Source organism: Podarcis erhardii (assembly GCF_964252035.2).
Source record: "Podarcis erhardii genome assembly, chromosome: 1".
Taxonomy (NCBI): Eukaryota; Metazoa; Chordata; class Lepidosauria; order Squamata; family Lacertidae; genus Podarcis; species Podarcis erhardii.
Genome location: NC_138497.1, coordinates 79,273,839 through 79,294,721, shown reverse-complemented (window position 1 = coordinate 79,294,721; position 20,883 = coordinate 79,273,839). Strand labels below are relative to the sequence as shown.

Here is a 20,883-nt window from a genome sequence, read left to right as displayed (position 1 = left end):
TGTGCTCTGGTCCATTTTTAAAAATGGTTTCCCCATGCCCCAAAAGTGCAAGAGAGGAGATCCTTGTGCTCTTCTATCCATCTATAGGAAAACTGCTCCACAGTTGCTAATTTGAAAGGTCTCTAATATGTACTGCAAAGTTAAGGGTGATTTGACTGTGCAGATCTGACCACAGAAGCATTCAAATTAGCTTACTCTGTATCAGGCACATTTGGTGACAAGTAAAGCAAATTATTCCTCTGAGATGCCAACAATGAACTAATGTCTCAGATGAGTTATCTGCATTCAGTGCCTGCTACTGTCTCTGTGTAGATTGTCAGTGCCTCATCCCTTCCCCCCATAATTAATTATAGAATACATTGCTTCTGAGGATCACCAGTCTCTCTCCAGATGCCAAGGCACAAATCCAGCTATTATACCAAAAGTGACACACTTTGATAGCCTAGGGCAGCATTATTGTAGACAATTGCTAAGGGTAATAGTAGCTCATTAACACCTGGCGTGGGTTTCACTTTCTGTCCCCTCCCCACCTCCATAAGACAAATAGTTTGTTTTGCTACTCCCTATATTAGAGAATCACAGAGAGAGTCATCAAATACGATTACTCACCCACTTCTGTTGCCTGCTACTCTCCTTACATTTTTAGAGCCCAGTGATAGTGATCTCTCTGGGCATTACTTCTACATGCTTTTAGTAATGGAGAAGAATCATGTATTTTTATGGTACCTAAACTTTTGTATTTGCCTTTTCAGCCAAACACAATGTGCTGCTAGGAAATGCTCTATATTTAGATACTATATTGCAGAGATGAAGAACCTGTGGCCTGCCAGATGTGGTTGGATGCAACTTCCATCGTCCCTGGCTACAGGTCATTTTGACTGAAGCTGGTGAGAATTGGAGTTCAGCAACATCTGGAGGATTACAGGTTTCTCATCCCTGCTTTGCTGTGAGGTGAGTGTCATTGGCAACCAATTCATTTCTGGACCCAGTTCAGAGTGCTGGTACTTGATCAGCACTCAGACCCTTACCTTGGAGAATGCCTTTTTCTGTATCTGAGCACCAGGGTCATCTGGAGCTATGTTTGTAGCAAAAATTATTTAGCTTCCTCCCTCCTCTACCTCTGGAGGTTGGTAAAAACATTGCTTTTTCATAAAGCCATTGGGAACTGCTGATAACTGCTTGCTGTATTTTTATGATCTGTCTAGAACATATGTTTTGGGTACTTCTGCTAATGTTTTAGTGTTGGATTGAGTGAAAAATGCTTAAAGCTTCCTGCCAAGTTCGCTTTCTGTTCTAAAATAATGTGCATCTATTCTAATCCAAAATCAAATGAATGCAAATGAGAAATATGTTTTTCCTTTATGTTTCTATTCCTATGCTCTCTTTCTGATTCCCTATAAAACATCATACAACATACTATAATCTGGCATTAAGTACATGCATTCTGTTGTTTGTTCTTCTGATGTGTTTACAACTAAAGTTCTTATTTGAATTACAGTAATCCAAATTACTATATGAAGAGGTGGGGACAGGTCCAACACATATGGAATAAGGTTCCTTCTTTTTGTTTGCATTTCCAACATATGTTCGTGTTGTTTTTATATATTTTAGCCAATTTACATGCGTTATATACCACTGGTAAACTTCATCTTCATGAAGTTTTCTTTTATTAAATAACAGGCTGTAAATTTTAAAACTATTTTCCACAATCTCTCCCAATCTTCCATTAGGATTGGGTATCCAAAATCTTGTGCCCATTTAACCATTACCTCCTTCACTTCTTAATCTTTGAGTTCCCAATATAATAATAATCTATATGTTTTTGATAATATTTTCTTATTATTTATTAATAATATTATTTTTTTCTAATTTTGATATCTGTGTCTCAAATACATTTTTTGTCTAATTTGAATATTTCCTTTAATTGGTAATATTGTAGTTACAGATAGGTAGCCGTGTTGGTCTGCCATAGTCAAAACAAAACAAATTCCTTCCAGTAGCACCTTAAAGACCAACTAAGTCAGTTCTTGGTATGAGCTTTCGTGTGCATGCACACTTCTTCAGATTCTTCAGATCTGAAGAAGTGTGCATGCACACGAAAGCTCATACCAAGAACTGACTTAGTTGGTCTTTAAGGTGCTACTGGAAGGAATTTGTTTTGTTTTGGTAATATTGTAGCCAGTCCAAATCTAATTGTTTGAGTTCTTCAGAATTTTTAATTGATTACTTTCCTCTTCTAATATGTCTTTCTATGTTGCCCAGTTGCTGTCCATGTTTTTCTTTTTAACCACAATAACCTCCAAGGGTGATAGCCACCAAGGTGTCTTTGGCTCTAGTAATTTTTTATATCTTTTCCAAACTGTCTATAATAATTTTCTCATTATATGATTGAGGAAGCCTCTGTGTACCTTTACTTTATTATACCCCAGGTATTCGTGCCAGCTGAATCTATTATCCCAGCCCTCCATATCCAATATATTAGTATTTTTCAAAATCATCCAATCTTTCATCCAACAAATGCATACAGACTTATAATATAATTTAAGATCTGGTAATGTGAAACCTCCTCTATCCTTTACCTCTGTTAATAATTTATACTTTATTCTCGGTTTATTGCCTTGCCATATAAACTTTGCCAATTCTTTTTGCCACTCCTTGAATCAACTTGTTCCACCTATTGTTGGAATCATCTGAAATAAAAATAGCATTTTGGGTAGCACGCATGTCTTAATGGTCGAGATTCTTCCTCATTTAATCTACCCCAAATTTCTAAAACATTTTTTTATCTCCCTCCATACTTTCACATAATCATCATTAAACAAATTTATATTTTTTGTAGTGACCCAAATTCCTAGATACAGTAGTGCCCCCCAAGACGAATGCCTCGCAAGACGGAAAACCCGCTAGACGAAAGGGTTTTCCATTTTGGAGGCGCTTCGCAAAACGAATTTCCCTATGGGCTTGCGTCGCAAGACGAAAATGTATTGCGAGTTCCTGTGGGGTTTTTTTCCTTCCCCCCCTTTTTCTAAGCCGGTAAGCCGCTTATCAGCTGATCCGCTAAGCCGCTAAGCCGCTAAAAGCCGCTAAGCCGCTAATAGCGCTAATCCGCTAAGCCATCAATGGGCTTGCTTCGCAAGACGAACAAACCGCTAGACGAAGAGACTCGCGGAACGGATTAATTTCGTCTTGCGAGGCACCACTGTATTTATTTTTTTTTACTATTGATAAACCCGTCTTATCTTGTAACTCCTGTTTTCCCCACTGTTCCATATTTTTCACTAATAATTTTGTTTTGTTTTTGTTCACTTTAAATCCGTGAGAAAGCAGATTTAAAGTTTGATTGTTTCTCAAGACAGACAGACACACACACAGAGAGAGAGAGAGTGAGAGAGAGAGACCTTTTTCATCTTATAAAGCAACTTTGGGAGGAGCCAATAAGAAACAGAAAAGCACCTGAGTGTGTATATGTGAATGCCTTGTGCTCTTCCTGCCCACTATCACTGTGTTGCCTTTAGTCTGTTTTTCAAATGCATGTTTCAAGGGAGAATCCAAGCTGTTTCTAACAGAAGGTTGCTTCCTAGGAGATGGAGGGAAAATCCAGATGCAGTCAGTAGTAGCATGGAAGAAAAGCAGTGGGAGATGGGGTATTACACTCAAAATAGTTACTTGAAAGGGTGTAATGAAATGATTTGTTTGAAGTCTAAATTTCATTGGTGTTTGCTCTATTAGAGCTTGTATGTGATCCCACTGTCTTTTTTCATTAGATTTCAAAACGCACTCAGCTTGTACTTGCTTCCAAATGTGTTTTGCATTAGTGTGTATGTCCCATTGATTTCCATGGCATTTACTCTAGTGCACTGCGTTGAGCACAGGGATGCCAGGGCTAATTTTACAGTAACATTAGAGCAATTTTCTTTATATTAAACATATTGTAGTATTTACAGTTCATTATGCTTCTTTACAGAAGAACTTGAAATGTGTTGTGTTCGTGTGTCTCATACAAGCTGTTTAGTAACACTGTGCATCCTGAAAAGTCTGTTCTGCTTTCACTGGTACACTGAACCGCAAAGTGCTGCAAGATACTTGAACAGCTTCTCCTCTAAAAATACCATAAAAGGCTGTGTCCTTAGAAATTGGGCATGGGATTTTTCCCACCCACATTACTTCAGCATGATTCACTTGGCTGCTGAAACAGTTTCTGAGCTCTGGTGGTTGTCCCATTAACATTACTATAAGAATCTATGCTGGTTAATGTGGGTGGAAAGGGAGAAAGAGGGGGAAATAGGAAGAAGTGGCCATAGACTAGTGAAATGACTTTTATAAAATCCAGCTTTAAAATGACTGTTTTTCTCCATCTAACCCCACCTTGGAATGAAAAACCACACCTCTTGGCTACAGTTTACAACACAAGACAATAGATTAATTTAATCTCTACTGTGTGAAATACTAAAAATACCTTCCTTCTTGGAAAATGTAACCATTTCCATTTGAATATGATGCTCAAAGAACACTATCCCCTTTAACTGTCTTTGAATAGTAGTTAACATGAATCTGAATCCTTGTCTGGCTTTTTTCATCCTTTCTCTCACAGCTCGCAATATTACAACAGTTAGTGTTAATCAACACACTTAAAATATGTTTATGATATGCTGTAAGAATCTGAAACTTGTCACATACACATGCATTCTGTTTCTATTTGTATGTCTCAATTAGGTTTAGTTTTGGAGGTAGTGCTTAGGCATGAAGATTTTGCTGCAAGTGAAGTTTAACCACAGAATTCTGGAGCAGGAGAAAACGCATGATAATACAATCTTTTTTAAAAAATGAATATTTCACAATGAAATTTCGTTTTTGGTTGAGAGCCAGTGCGGTGTAGTGGTTAAGAGCGGTAGACTCGTAATCTGGTGAGCTGGGTTCGCGTCTCCGCTCCTCCACATGCAACTGCTGGGTGACCTTGGGCCAGTCACACTTCTCTGAAGTCTCTCAGCCCCACTCACCTCACAGAGTGTTTGTTGTGGGGGAGGAAGGGAAAGGAGAATGTTAGCCGCTTTGAGACTCCTTCGGGTAGTGATAAAGCGGGATATCAAATCCAAACTCTTCTTCTTCTTCCTCCTCCTCCTCCTCTTCTTCTTCTGTCTACCACTGTCTCAAATTCCTCTAATATTAAGTAATTTGTAATTGGAATATAGAAAACATTATTTCATCCGGTATGGAATTGCCTTGCTTTTATCACTCACAGTTTGCAGAGACTCCACATGGTGTCATCATCCACTTCTAATCACCCCATGTTTTCCCAGTGCTTCTATCTTTTTTATTATCACAGAAAGTTTGACATCTATCAACTGCTCTTCCAGTCTTCTCAATCACCACACATGTCCTTATTGCTACTCTTCCATCTTTAAGAGGGGGCGTTTTGAGATACCACAACTTGGCATGCATACACTATAACCTTAGTGGTAGGCATCATTTAATAACATTGTTTAATCTTTCGCTCAAATAACACCCCAAGCACTTACCTGGATAAATCTCTTTTTGACGTATTAAATTGTTAGTAAAATACTTCTTAAATAAGAGTGCTCTACAGTAGTTATATAATGTTATAATATAATGCCAGTTTAAAAAGTAGTGAGAAAACAATCTTTCTGGTTTGCCACTATTTTAGAAATATGCTCTTCCACCTATAAAATCTACAGTTTCAGTCCAAAACAAACTTTAAACATGTTTCTTGAAATTTCCTGGGTAGTAATGGGTAATCATGCTTAAATGAGGAGACTAATTTACTTTTTTTAGGGATCATTTGGATGCCCCCCTCCCCCCATGACTGCTTAGAGGCCTTTCTGATCCCCAGTAGCTATTTCATGCCCACTGATCATAGTGGGATGAACATAAATGAAAAGTGCAATATGTCTATTAGTGTGGAAAATCCACTGCAAATCTGCTGATAGTTCAGTGGAAGAACAGTGATTTAATCATGCTAGGAGCCACCCATCTGGGAGCAGCCCAGGATAGCTTGGCTTATGATACAGAACATGCTGGTCTAATGATCGTTTTATTTTCCTTAGCATTTGCATGAATCAATGTGTGTAATTTGATACTGTCACCGGATGTGGGGTAAGCATAAAAAAGGGAACAGGGAAGGGAAAGGGCAAACTAGGGCTTATGACTTATAGCAAAACTGTTGTGCACGTTTCAAATGGAAAGAGGAATGCCTCACAGTTTCTTATCTGGTGGGAAATCTTACCATGTTCTTCAATGGATAATTGTATTTAATTTTTTGTTTATTTAAAATTATGAGCTTTTGGCACTCAAAGCAGTTTACAACAATAATGAAAACTACGCAGCAGTCACTGCAAAAATAGAATACAGTTAAAATCATCTTAATTAAATTTGAGAAAGCAGCTAGACAAGATCATGTATGCCACAGGTTACTACAGCCTCCGCTTGGGCTGTATTGCTTCATTGTGCATTGAAAGTTGCAGATCTACACTGTATAATTAAGCATTCAGTCATTGGTTTGACTGAATGAGACAGACGTAGCAGTAGCAGTAGCAATGTTGGTGATGTAATCAACTTCTGTTGATAAAAGTGTGCAAAACTTTATATTTTGGAAGAGTGAGAAGAACGCAATTAAGGACCAAAGACCTTTACATGTTAACTAGTAGAAATTTGTCCTCTTGGGGGTTTACTGTTCCAAATGTATCACTTCATGTATCTGATGAAATGAACTGTATTCCACAAAAACTCATGCTGTGATAAATTTGATATTTTTTAAGGCGCCATGAATCTTTTTGTTATATTAGTTGTCATCCATATAGAAACATGTAAGCTTGGCCCCTTGACTTTCCTATATAACACGTTATCTGCTTTCTTGTGTCTCCCTCTTCAAATGGTGAACATAAAATATGCTTCTGCTTTTACCTTGTGTTGGATGCAAAGGAGGGTTGTGCCACAGAGAGATAACTAGCTAGCCCTCACAGAGATAAGTTGGAAGGGACCATGAGGGTCATGTAATACAACCCCCTGCAGGAATCTTATGCCCAACGTGGGAATCGAACCCATTACCCTGAGATTACAACTGAGCTATCCCAGCTGAGTCACTTCCGCATGATCTGCTGAGCATTTATTCTGATGTGTGTATGTGTGTGTCATACAATGACCACATTTTGAGCATTTGTTCTGATTTGTATGTGAGGAAGTTGTGTGTCAAGACCCCAAGGCCTCTCCCCCCCCCCCATGAAGAATAATGACACATGTACACAGTATATTAGGTTAATAGTTATTGGGCAAAATTTAGGCCACAACTTTATTGGTTACAGAATGTGAGTGGCATTGGCTTAGGCACTGGAAAATGAGCAAACTCTATCTGACTCCTGCCCGCCGTGCAGGGAGTCCTGTAAGGGTAAACCACCAATAGGGGGAGCCCCCCGATGTGCATCGACTCGAACTCCCCCATGGTTCCCAATGGGGTTGTGGCATGGCCCTAGCCCCTCCGTGGACTTCGGACAAGATCCACACCCCCAGACTCCTTTATCGGAATACCCTTCAACATGGAGGGGCAGGTGATGGCCACACTTCCCCTCCCCCAACAGAGTCATCATACCAATGCCTAACTGCCAAACCTTACAAAGTTGTGATGATTGCTATGTGGTAGGTGAAAACCAAATGGCCAGTGCCAATTTGCCAGATGGAAAAAATTCCTACCAGGCCCCTCAATGGCAACCAACCGCAGTCCATAGCAAGGCCAAAACTGAAAAACCTGGAAAAGGGGAGGGAGGGAGATCCGAGGATGTGAGCCAGAGGAAGCTCCCTGGCTCGCGCCGGTGATTAAATGCAGCCGGCCACACACCCTGGCCAGCCGGATTGGCAGCCAGGCAATGATGTGGCCGGGTCCCCCCGAAGACGCGGGATGTTCTTCACGTCCCAACACCAGCAGGCAGCCATGCGGTCAGACTGCAACCCCGCCCTGCTTGGAAGTGGAGCAGATTTGTACAACACCACATCAAGCAATTGTTATGTAACACTTCCCAGTGCATTTTCCAATTGCTTTTCTTACCGCAAAAAGTCCAGGTTTTAAAAATAGCAGGTGTTTGTGCAAGAGTGCCAAATCCACTTCAGTAGCACAATATGAATTTTCTTGTATGAGACTGAATCTCACCTGTGACATAGTAGCAGTCTGCAAGTGGCATAGGTTTGCAAGTTGCTGTAGGTGGGCAGGTGTGGATGAAAGAAGATGGATATGCCCTTTAATACAAAATCTGATTCAGATACCTATATGCCCCCCCCCCCTTTGCACCTATAATATATGTGTTGGAGAGCAGTTTGTAACAGGTCAGTGGAGGGGGTGGTCAGAGTTGATTTCTGCTCCTTGCCCGGCAACCCCAATCAAAATTCCGCTGGTTGCTTTTGAGATAAATATGTTGGGCATTCTGTTCAGTACACTTTTGTGTACTGGGGCACTCTCATTCTTCCTGTTTAATTTTATGAATATAAATAGGCTTATCAACAAGCCTTTTAAGTTGAGATATTTCCCTGTCTGCATCTGTATTGAAATTGTTCTAACAATGTTTTATTGTTTTATTACTTGTTTGCTTCCCTGATCTCCTTTGTGAGGAAGGGTAAGATATACATGTAATAAATATATAAAAAATAGTAGTAGTTGTACTAGTAATAGATTGTGAGTAGTGGATGTGGGTGCTAACATCTTATAAAAAATTAAATAGCGCTTAAAGTGGATATAGTAAATGAACAAAAATAAATTATCTCAGACTCCATTCATTTGATGTAGACTTGCTCTCCACCCTTTCCTATTACCTTCTGGTTTTTATTCTTATGTTATTTGCTGTCAAACTATGAGCCCTGTTCTTATCAGTCTGTGGTTATTTTACAGGAAATAGTTGTACATCAAACAGAAAAGAAAACCATGCTTAATAATTCAGCTATTCTGCCTCCATATTAACTGCTTGTGTGCTTAATATTATGTACTGTTAAGTTTCCATTAAAGCTCACTCTTGAACAGTGGATCCACTTTCCTAAGAAAGCTGACTTGATGCATATTTGTTATTGAATGGTTGTTGTTTTTTCTAATAATGGGTTGCCTTTTGTAGCAGAGGAACTTGCAGGCACAGATCCTGCTGCTCTGCAGCATGGTTATAGCTGGCTCAAAGATATACAGTGGTACCTCAGGTTACATACGGTTCAGGTTACATACGCTTCAGGTTACAGACTCCGCTAACCCAGAAATAGTGCTTCAGGTTAAGAACTTTGCTTCAGGATGAGAACAGAAATCGTGCTCCAGCTGCATGGCGGCAGCAGGAGGCCCTATTAGCTAAAGTGGTGCTTCAGGTTAAGAACAGTTTCAGGTTAAGTACAGACCTCCAGAACGAATTAAGTACTTAACCTGAGGTACCACTGTACTGCTACTTCTGAGCCGAACAAGATCAGGTGGTCTGAGTCACAAATAACATCCCACCTGATTTTATAGAATGGTCTTGCTCCTTAGTTTGACCAGCCTGCTCTTGAGTATGGGTAAAGCTGCTTACAGTCTTCCTGGAAGCCCTACGGGGACCACTTGCAAGGCCCAACTGAAGGGACTTGGAAAAAGTTTGCAGTGTGGCATGGAGATCAGGTTAGCAATGTGGGAAGAGTCAAAAATTCTACTGGCATAGCCAAGTCCCTTGCAGGAGCCCAAGCAGTTTTGCAAACTTTGTGGTGTGTATACTAACTCTAAATGTTGCATTTGTTTATTTTTTATGCAAGTCCTCCTGACCTTCTGTTTGTGGTTTCTTAAAAGGAAATAAATAGTTGTGTTTCAAACCAGAAATTTAAACTTAGTAACTTGTGTATAAAGTTCCGTTTGCTTTTAAGTGCCTGCCTACAAGTGTGCTGTAGTGCAAGCTGTGCCCCCACATGGTTGCTTGGGTTTGGGGAGGAACAGGTGATAAAAACTACAGCTGCCTCATTGCTGACTGCAGTAGGGAATTTAAAGGTTGTCCACTGATCTCTGGATTGTGACTTAGTAAGCCTAATAAGGAACGAGACCCTTGGTTCTCCTCTCTCCTCACTGCATTGGCAGAGTTAGGGGGAAATAGGACAGTATGTTCTGTCCTATTAAACAGCAGGTTCCTGACTCAAAATTCTAATTTTGGTTTTGAGTTGAGAGCTGTATAATGGAGAGATATCACTAATCACACACTGTGATTGCAGAACACATAATAACCAGTTTGAATGTACCCTGCCCCCCCCCCAGCAGCTTATATGTACAGTTGCTTTTTTAAAAAGCTGCTTTTGATTCTGGATGTAATAACACAAGTCCTGCACTTTTTGCAAGACTGAGAGGCCAAGACTGGCACTTATTTAAAAGAGGCTCAGATTGCCATGAATGTGTGAGAAGCCATGTGGTATAGTGTTTAGGTGAGAATGTCACACTAGAACTGGTTGTCCAGAGTTCAAATCCCTTCTCAGGCATGAAGCTCACTGGGTGACCTTGGGGACAGGCACAGTGCCGTAGCCTAAACCACCTCACAGGTTTTTTTGTGAGGCAAAGATGGCGAACCATGTGTGCTGCTTGAGCTCCTTGGAGGAAAGGCAGGATATATAACTTAAAGTGAAACAAATAAGTATATGAGTCTGTAACACATCATCACTGATCTGATGCTACAAATGTGGGCTCATTGCTCACCATTCCCCATGTTGGAGAACAAAGCAGCCTGCAGTTGTTTCCCTAGGATGGGAGGAGGTTGTAACTTCAGGGCACTTCCTTTTGCAGGTGCAACAGGAGGGGAAAGAAGAGGGGGAAGAATGGGAGGAAGCAGCTCCCTAGACTGCCCACTACTGCTGTGCCGCCACCACCACTAAAGTACCTCCTGGGATAGAAAGCACCCCACAGTTGCAACTTCTTCCCTAGCTCTCCCAACAGGAGGAGTGGGGAGGAGCAGAGGAAAGCAAAGGAGCAGCCAGAGAGTGCCTGCTGCATTTCACAGCATTGTATTCACTGGTATCCTGCAGATGCACATACTTTTTTTTTAAAAAAAGAGCAAAATGTGTTCACAACACATTTAAACTTCTCTGGGACATACATCTGTCTAGGGTTTAAAAACATTTGAGAATGTCATTTGTGGCACATTTTATGTTTGCATTTTGATCACTCAGCATCACTGTACACAACTAGGCTAAAAGCCTTGTCTGTACCAGAAAAACTTTGGAATTGCTTTGCCTTTGACATCACCTTTTCTTATTTTTAAAGTACTGTGAGATTTGAGAACTGTAGCTCTGTTTAGAAGTCTCCTCCAAGCTGATTCTTATTAGTACTAAAAGAACAAAAGGGGGTTTCTTTTTCATTCTCCATGGGTGTTTTCCTGCCTTGATGCTTTCTAATGAGCCTGGAGAACTTAAAAGAAAAACCTGTACAATCCTAATTCAAAGCTTAGACTCTTTGTTCTAACACAAAGGACAGAGTTTGTCCCCAACTCTTGGGCCTCTTTTTTTTTTTTATTAAATCCAGTGCTTCCTTTTAGGCTGCCAAGCAAAACCTCATCTATTATCATCAGTAACTTTACTTGTTAGGTAGCTGTTGATAATATAAAGCCTCCTGAAAATAGCAGAATTCCCCTGCATCTGTCTCCAGTCCATGGCAATTGAAGGAGCTCTTTAGGTGACAGGCAGTATGCTATTTTGACACCTTTAGTTCCTGGAAGCTGGCAACAATGTGAATAAACCAAATAGGAAATCTTATTTCATGTCAGAGAGCTACAAACGTAGCCCAGGTGATTGACTGTGCCCTTGGAAATGCCTCTCTGGCAAGTCTGTTCCAAAATGCTTGAAGAGTAAGGCAAGGAGAAGAGCGCTCTTCCCTTCCCTGGTTTCTCCCCAGCCCCCTAACAGACAGCTAACTTCAGACATCTGTCTTCAGCTAGAAAAAGCACCTTGATGATTAATTGTTGAATAACATACTGTGTGCAGTTGGAACAGGGTGTCCATACAGATATTCTACAAAGCAAACAATTGTTCCCAATTTGAGGCAAGCTAATTTTATTTGAGCAGTACATTTGTAGAAGGGGAGATATCTGCCTAAAACTCTATGTGTGTGACCAAGTAGAATTGCCTAAAGGCATCATCACCGTGGCATAAGATGCATGGTGTCCCTGCATTTCATAGTTGGCGTTTTCCTTTTATGATATATTTAGCTTGGTCTCAGTGCTTGCATTATGGGGCAAAGGGTAGAAGATGTTAAGTAAATCCACAAGCCTCATAATCCCTCAACAACTCCCACTGTGTTGGATAATTTGTGTTCCCCGTAACTTTGTAAATAAAGCAGTGTGGGTGGGTGGGGGCAGCCTCTTCTGGACCCCTTCCATTTAAGCTCTGATTTATCCAAATGTTTTAAGTATTTGCCATATTAAACCATAAATGCAATTGAGTAGTGGTGAGCACAAAGTGATCATGTTCTTCAAACAACAAGCACCCCATATTTTCTTACAGCCTTATTTTTACCAGGTTCTAAGGTACACAGATATGGGTTTTTTTCCATGCTATTTCTGAGAGCACCTTTATTAATTACGTTTGTTTTAAAGGCAAGTACTATTGTTATGGGTGTTTGCAGGAGTTCCCTAAGGAGGCGTGGAAGGGATGATCATCCACCCACCCACACCAGAGAAAACAGAGAAAAGCTCTACAAGTTCTGGCCACTGTGTGATTACAAGGTTTGGGCACCAGATCTATGTGGGTAAACATGGTCTCTGAGTAACTTGTTTCCAGGCCTGTTGTCTCCATAGTTTCTCACTGGGTGAAACTGCAGTTCATATACTGTAGTAGGAGAACTGGCATCCAGATGACAGACTTTCTACAGCAACAGAAACCCTCAGTTCTTTCCCTGCCTCCCTTCATTTCCTCCTGCTGTTAATTTTCCACAGCTTAACGCTTCAATTTAGGGCCCCATCCATACTTTAGTTGGATTTGAAATCCCGTGATTTCAAGTCACAGGTTGGAGAGGATTTTTACGTGTGTCCCTCCTCTTTCCCTGAGAAAACCCGCTGTTTACTGCTGAATCAGAGCAAACGTCAATCCACAGAAAACCTGATTGATGTTTGTTCCAATTCAGCAGTAAACAGCAGGTTTTTCTAGGGAAAGTGGCAGGGGGGAAAAATCCCCTCTCAGATCCATGACTTATTTCCCCTCCCCCTTGGAGTGATCAGGGTTTAATGGTGCTGTGCTGCTAGTTAATGAAAAGTGCCCCTTACGTTCTGCTCTTCAAAATGTGTAAAGGGATAAGAGATTCATGTGCTGAGTACATGTAGGTGTGGTTAATAAATTATATATGATATATAATTTATTAATAAAGCATAGACATTTATTGTAAATAAAAGATGGCCATACCATTTATCATTTAGATCAGGCTTCCTCAACCTCGGCCCTCCAGATGTTTTAGGCCTACAACTCCCATGATCCCTAGTTAGCAGGACTAGTGGTCAGGGGTGATGGGAACTGTAGTCTCAAAATATCTGGAGGGCCGAGGTTGAGGAAGCCTTGTTTAGATAGCAATATCTGAATATCCTGCAATTTTATAAACATGGAATACTTATTATATGCAAATTATTTGGAGTGTGTTAGATTGTGAATATATAAAAGGTTAAATATTTTCATTCCAAATTAATTAGTATACAGTAGCTGTTACTTTTTTCATACTCATCACTAATATGTTTTATAAGTTTGGTCTTCTTTCTCACACACTTGTTCTAATCACTCTCTCTTTTTATTCATTATATATGTAATATACAGTGATTCATCTGATGCAAAAGCTACGAGAGAATGTGTTTGTGATCTGTAAAATATTTCTTGTCTTCTTCCACCCTTACCAAAGAACTTTTCATGGCATTCTATGACTGGTGCTGTTTGTATGAATAAGTGTGCCTTGCTTTGTGTGGCTGAATTTCTTTCTGATACCAGAACTCTCATTTTTATCCAGGTCTTATGAATATGAGTTACAAAAATCTCAGGGTAAGAAATAATCAAATAAAAATCACTCTATTTTTTACGGTTGTGTTACATATTTAGGGCTATCATGCATATTATACCTATGCCGTGTGTCAATTGTGTGGTTCTTTCTAACAAATAAATTGAGTCCCAGCCACCTTTTATCCATAATGTGGTATGTCTGTGAATCAGTAGCAGGAAATACAGACCCCAGACAGCTAATGGAAGGAGGGGTTTTAACGGCTGTTTATCCAGATTTTTAAGGGGTGGTGAATTGTGCCTTGACAATCAGTCTAGACTGGGTGTGCATAGCAGGGAAAGCACAGCTACCAAATAAATTTATTATTATTATAATAAAAAAAAAAACCTGATGAGTTGACACGGGTTAGGGCAGAGGGAAAATCATGCTATGTATCACTGATGTTGCAGACAATATCCAGGACTACTAAGCCATGTTTTGTCAAGCAAAATATGCCAATGAGAGGCAATATTGCATTTTAGCAAGTTGAAAATGTGGTATTTGTCTTTGCAGAGATGGATGAAATATCTGACTGTTTCTCTCTCTCTCTCTCTCTCTCTCTCACACACACACACATACACACACACACACACACACTCCCTCTAACAGCAGAGATGCTAAAGGATGTTTGTCCGCAAGACTCAGTTCAAAGCTGCAACCAGATTATATTCTGGCCAATTTTATTTATGTATGATCAAGTTGATAGAGGTGGGTTTCAGTAAGGAAAGGGACAAAGTCCTGTTTGGCTGTGTAGCTCACTGTAGTTACTTTGAAAAAGACATATATATTTTTAACCAACTTCACAGAATAGCAGGAAGAATAAAAGGTGGCTATTAGACCACATTGTTGAACCACATCACAGTCAGCCCCAGCCTGTATTGCCAATGGTTCAAGTAATGGGAGTTTTCATCCAACATCATCTGGAGGGTCACAGGTTCCCAATTCCTATTATAACTGGTCCCCAGCCTTTAGGTTAGATGAAAAAGAAAAACCATGTGCCTCATACATGCACAAATATAGGCCAAGCAGAAAGAGCATCAGTGGAAGTTAGCAGGCCAGCAAACCTCATGCAGTATGTGTGTTCAGTCAGGGCACGGTGACAGCTAATTTTCTCAGTGCTTCCTGCTGTGAAGAACAGCTCAAGGACTCTCTTGAGCTTCTATTCTCGAGGGTTTGGCTTCAGACAGTCTCAGAACCTCATTATCCCTCAGTTTTATTTAAATACCATTATTGAATAATTGATATCCAGTAAGTGTAGAAAGCATCTCTTCCAGTGTTCAGTGTCCCACAGAAAAGGGGGGAGGGGAGGAAGCATCCCTTGCTTTCATTTAGAAAACAAAACAAAAAACATCTTAGAACATATTTCCAGAATGTGAGTTGTTACTTATAAACATCAGGAAAAAATGCAACTGTTAATGTTAATTGACACACCTCTGGGACATTATGTAAAGTGAATTTAAGGCATAAAACCCCATGGACACAGTGGATTGCAGAGATCTGCAGCATTATACAAAAGTCATTGCAGGGATTTAAGATACAGTGTTTGTAATATTAAAGTGTGCCTGATGAATTTTTCCAGAATTAGAAGTAATTTCCAGCTTAAATGCAACATACAGGTTATGGGACTTTTAAGAAGAGGGTTATTGTTTGGTTTGGGCTAAGAAATTATCAGTCAGAACCAACAAGATTTCCCCCTTCTGGCCATGAAATACTAGGTTACATGCTGTGGCTGCTTAATGTTTAAAACAGAGTGCAGAGATAGTTAGCAACCATCTTTAACCACGTTCTATGAGAGATTAAGGGACAACAAGATATTACAGCACTGGCCTGGCTTGCACATGGCACCAAGCCACAGTTTAACAAACCACAAATCAAGACTGAATTGGCCACAGATGCTTTTCTTCTTGATTTCAGGGGTGTTTAAAGGAACTATTTTAATCAGGTTTAATAGCAAACATGAAAATAAAATGCAGGAGAAAGTGGTTGGCAGTTTTGGAACAGGACATATTTGTGTGTGTACAAAACACTTCCAAAGGCACAGCGGCACGTATTTGATCCTGTATGGAACATAAGAATGATTAATTTGTTTGTAAAATCTGTGAGAGAGGGGCTTAAGAAATATTTGCATGCGTCAAAGATTTTTCTTCAGTTTGTCTACTTTTTCTGGTGTGTTCTGTACAATTTAATACTGTATGTGTCAAGTAAAAGGGTTTTTGTTTTGTTTTTTGTTTTAAACCAAGACCAAAAAAGAAACTCTTGGTTCTTTAGCTTCCATCATCTGGCAGTTGAGTTCTAGGCTGAAGCAAAACAAATGTTTGTCTTAATTATCCTCTGCAAGATCTAAAAATAGCAGATGAAGAATTGCTGTAGAAGTCTTGGAAGAAAATGTTGACACTGAAGAGTTTAGTTTCTATTTAAAGTAGTTTGTCTCCGCTAGTATCACACCTACTTATTAACATCTTGTTTCTTCATTTTAAACTAAAGCAAAATATACTTCTAACATGCAGAAGCAACACTAAGCTGTCCATCAAGTCTATAGAAAGTAGGAGTTGGGAGTACAACCTGTCCTATCAAGTCTTTACTGCTCATTACAAAAATATCCTCCCACTTCTTTTCTGTCAACTCCTTTTGCTGATTCGGCTCATCCAAAAGTATATTTTAAACTTTTATCTGGGTTGGTGGGAAGGGGAGGTCACAGACTCAGAGGTTACCAGTAATTTAGTTGAACTGGCCTTATGCCAAGCCATAGGGTATACCTAAGCAGAACAGGTTTCATGCCAATGTGAAATCAAAGTAGCTGCCATCATTCTGTTACATTTTCTATCAGGCTAAGAAGGTGCCAGGTTAACCCTGAAGACATAGCTTGAGCACCACTCTTAGTTAGCATAGAGATCACAGGAAATATCATTTCCACAGTAAGCACTATAACTACTTCGTTGCTTGACAACACAAATAGGTTTGACCATTGCATTGTGCTGTTTTACAAGTGATGAGTCAGGGATGCTGGGTCAGGTTGCTAAGACCAAGTGAATGCCTGGATTACTGCACAGGTAGTGAATCATCCTTCTAAGAGCATGCTTTGAGTGGATGGGGTCATGGGTGGAACATAGTTATTTCATGTGCTCTTCATTCTAAAAGTTGAAAAAATTGTTAATTTCAAGCTGAAATGTCACTTTGTGACAAAATGGCACCAGTCTCATGGAGAAAAAACAAATAGGAGTGTGCTCTGAGTCAGAGGCGTAGCTAGGGGGAGCAGTGGCTGCCACACTGTGGCATGTGGCGTGTGGGAGTGACACAGTGGCTCTGGCGCCTGCAGGCTCACAGTGAGGTGCTTGCACCTGTCTGCCATCTCTCCCTCAGCTGCCCTACAGCTGAGGGGGAGGCAGCGGCAAGGCTTTGCGCAGCACACCCTGGCCTGGCTTGCCCCACCCAATAGGAGGCTTGCCCCAACCCCATGGGCAGCTCATCTGGGCGCAGGGCATGTGCACTGCCCTGGGCACCTGGGCGGCTAGCTATGCCACTGCTCTGAGTGATTCCCAACTCCTATAAAAATAGAATGATCATGTAAATTATAGCAAAATAGTATGAGGGCCTAACGTAGCTCCATCCTGTTAGTGGGTGTGGTGATACAATTTAAAATGCTAGTGTTGTGCGGGGATGGGCGGCTGAATGCTGAATACTCCCCTTGCAACTGCTTTTCTCCACTTGGACTTGCTTTCAGTACTGGAGCCCACTCTTGAGAGGAGCGTGGGTGAGTTTAGCACATCTTGCCTGGTCTCCCACTTTTTGTATTCCAAATTGTGCCTCCATCCCTTGCTTTGAGGAATCTCTCAGTTTCACATTTTTCCGATCTTCAGATCTCCAAATTTCTGCATTCGTTTGTAATTTTCTTTTCTTTCAAAAAGTCCTCATGAAATGTGAACAGAACTGAATTTCCCTCTATCCCAGCTTGCAACAGATCTGCTTATAGAGACACTGATCTATGGCCATTGCATGTCATTTCGATTGTTGTCATATAGCTCTATCTCATTGCTCCCTCTTCTCTAATCGAACTGGTTAAAAAGAATAAGTTTAACAACTGGTGTTGTGATTACCATTCTATGCTAGGGTGCTGTGCTGTGTGCTACTTCTTTATGTTCTTTCTTAGTTTTTTCCAGAAATCTAGAAATTCAACTCAATCTGTCCCATTAAAGAATACTAACATCTCATTTCTGCTGACATGAGCAAAGCCTTGCTGGGAGGCGGGCAGGGTTTTTTGATGAGTTTTATGGGTATCTGATGCATAGCATTTATTTGAAGCCTCAATGACCTGAAGATACTGGTGCTGAACACAACTGAATTTGAGAGCCAATCAGCCATGTCAGAAAATGAAAGGCTGATTAAAATCAGATGTTGCCTTTAAACTGAGCTCCCTTACATAAGCAAATTGTCGACAAATGACATCATGCTACTATAGAAATACTAACTCCTGTGCTTCATACTCTCTCACCCTCTCTCTCTTTCATTCATTTTAAAAACTTAATCATGAGTGCCTTGTAAAAGTGACAGCAAAATTCCACCACTAAAAAAAAATGCAGTACAGCATGAACAACTATTTACTGTTCAGAATAAATTTTGTTGCTAGCTCAGCAAAAAGTATAACTGGTATCACAAAATACACAATGTTGTTAGATTGGGCTAAATCAGAGGTACCCAAAGTTATGTACTATCTAAAGCATATAGTGTGTTTTGCGTAAGGAATAGTTTGTCTCTGTGAACACTTCTGCACATATTATCTTATACAAATTCAGCCCCTTCCTGAAATCCCTTAATTGGTGGCTTCCCACTGGCAGACCCAGGCTTGAGATTTGTCTACCCCAAACAAGTCATTAGGAATAAATGAAGGAGAAACCTCGTGGTTATTCTAGAGTGAGATAAGTCATGAGTGCAGGTTCACACATAATGCTAAACTAGACAATGGTTTTAGCTAGCACAGTGGCCATGATTTTTGCTCTGGGATTTTACATATCTGCTCCCTTACTCTAAGTAATATGAGAACTCAGTTTGTGGTGAAGGCATTTCAATTTGGGGGGGGGGTCATAGTTTTTGAGGCTTAAAAAGTTATATTTGTTTTCAAATTTCCTCCCCAGTCAATCCATTGGAAGAAGGAGATCATCTGCGTAAAAAGGAAAAGCAGTATTTCTTTCAACCTGACCACTGATCATCAGTTGTGTAGAAAAAAGCAGAAAAGTTTTCACTGACTATGGAGTTTGGTGGGCAAGGCTGAGAGGGACCATGCTAAGGACTGCCTGAAAGTGCCAGCTGCGGACGGAAGAGGTGGATGCAAAGAGGCACATTGAGCACTTGGAATGTTTTCTGTCAGGTAGCATCAAGGAGGGAGAGGCCACCCCAGCCTCAAGACGTGCAGCGTGAGACGTAAGGACCATCTCAGGTAAGGCCTTCCGTGTTTCATCTGCAGCATTCACTTGTTTCATTTCCTGTGAATGCTTATGTGGATTTAGTGCTTTTGACAGAGCAGAATAAATACTGAGGCTAAATAAAGGGTTACCATTATTTAGGGCTTCCAGCTTGTGTACTGACCTACTTAGTATGCTCTAAAGAAAGAAAGGGAGACTCAAAAGGCTGAGACTTCTGCTATTCCTGGACTTTTTCAGTGCAGGTGGAATCTCATCATGAAAGAGACCCAAGTTTTTGCTGCTCTACAGTTTTTCACTCAATTTGCATGCCTTTTTCTGCTGGGAAGGTCTACCCCAGGAGGCTTGAAACCAGTTCTGAAACACCTCCATGTTCTGTGATCAGCTGTCATCCTTCACAATCCTGGCAGCATTTGTACCATACAGAGTTGGCCACCATTTCATAATGTTCTGCTTAACCTATTCCATGGATCGGGTTAGGTGGAAGAACTTACTCCTGATGTTAACTATCTGTTTTTTCCAACCACATAACCAAATTTATTGTGCGTACGGGAGTGTACCTGTCATGAGCCCTACGGAGACCTCTTGGCATGACTAATCAGAAAGAGAGGAGAAATAGGATAAGAGGATAAGCTTGCTGTTTGGGAGAGGCCCGAGTAGTCTTATCAGAAGACACTCCCACCCCAGTGGTGCCAGATATTCCAACAGAAGATGGAGGTGCATCCACTACCCTCCCTCATGAACCGATGGCAGTCTTGTATTTTAGTATCTGGTTGCAATTAAATTCCTGTAAGGTGCACAGGGGATTTCATAAATGCAGAATAGGTGCTAAAATATATCTTCAGTACCACCCACCCCTTCAGGGACATTTTTCTTGCCCTAGGTATCCCAAGACTAGAAGTAACCCATGCAAAATGAAAAAAATAGCCAAAAGAAATGGCTTAGGACTAAATTTTAGTTGAGAGAGGTGTTCAGCACACTCCGTTCTTGTTTATTTTTAATTGCCCTTCAAGCCCGACCTCTGCTTTATGGGAATTTGGTGTGGCCTGTATTCTAACACAGTGGTTGTGCTGTCATCTGATGCAGTTAGACTGGTATAAGTGAACGACAGGGTAAATTAACTCTGGTTTTTGTCTTGAACAATTCTGGACTGGTAGCTTTCTGTCTCTATTTAAAAAGCATTATCAACATTTTTGATTAGGAGAGTGTCTAGGACTGCAGTTGCATTCCCCTTGTCATCATAAGTATGAGTCACAGTTTCAAATCAACCCTTTCCTGTTGTTTTATTGCTTTTGTAGTTGCTTTGTTTATCTTATATTTTTGCTATGTTTATTTTATACTGTTGTAAGTGGACTTGAGTTGGCATATTGTTAGATATAATGGAATATAACTTTCATTGTAAATCAATAGTACTATATGTATATTCCTATCTGTAGAAAAATTGATAAATGTGATTGAAAACCTGGAAAGATTTTGAAGGTG

At 40.4% G+C, this 20,883-nt stretch overlaps 2 protein-coding genes across 3 annotated transcripts in view; one reads left to right on the top strand and one right to left on the bottom strand.

The window, feature by feature from the left end:
• The window catches only part of RNH1 (ribonuclease/angiogenin inhibitor 1), a 184,820-nt gene that overhangs the window by 68,720 nt on the left and 95,217 nt on the right, over positions 1–20,883 (bottom strand). The gene's annotated exons all lie outside the window — the stretch shown is intronic.
• LOC309337557 (uncharacterized protein) overlaps positions 1–20,883 on the top strand; it is an 89,436-nt gene that overhangs the window by 43,451 nt on the left and 25,102 nt on the right. For both annotated transcript variants that reach the window (XM_081854138.1, XM_081854137.1), the window contains exon 2: positions 19,117–19,418. The gene's annotated coding sequence lies outside the window, so the exon portion shown is untranslated. The remainder of the gene's footprint in view (positions 1–19,116; positions 19,419–20,883) is intronic.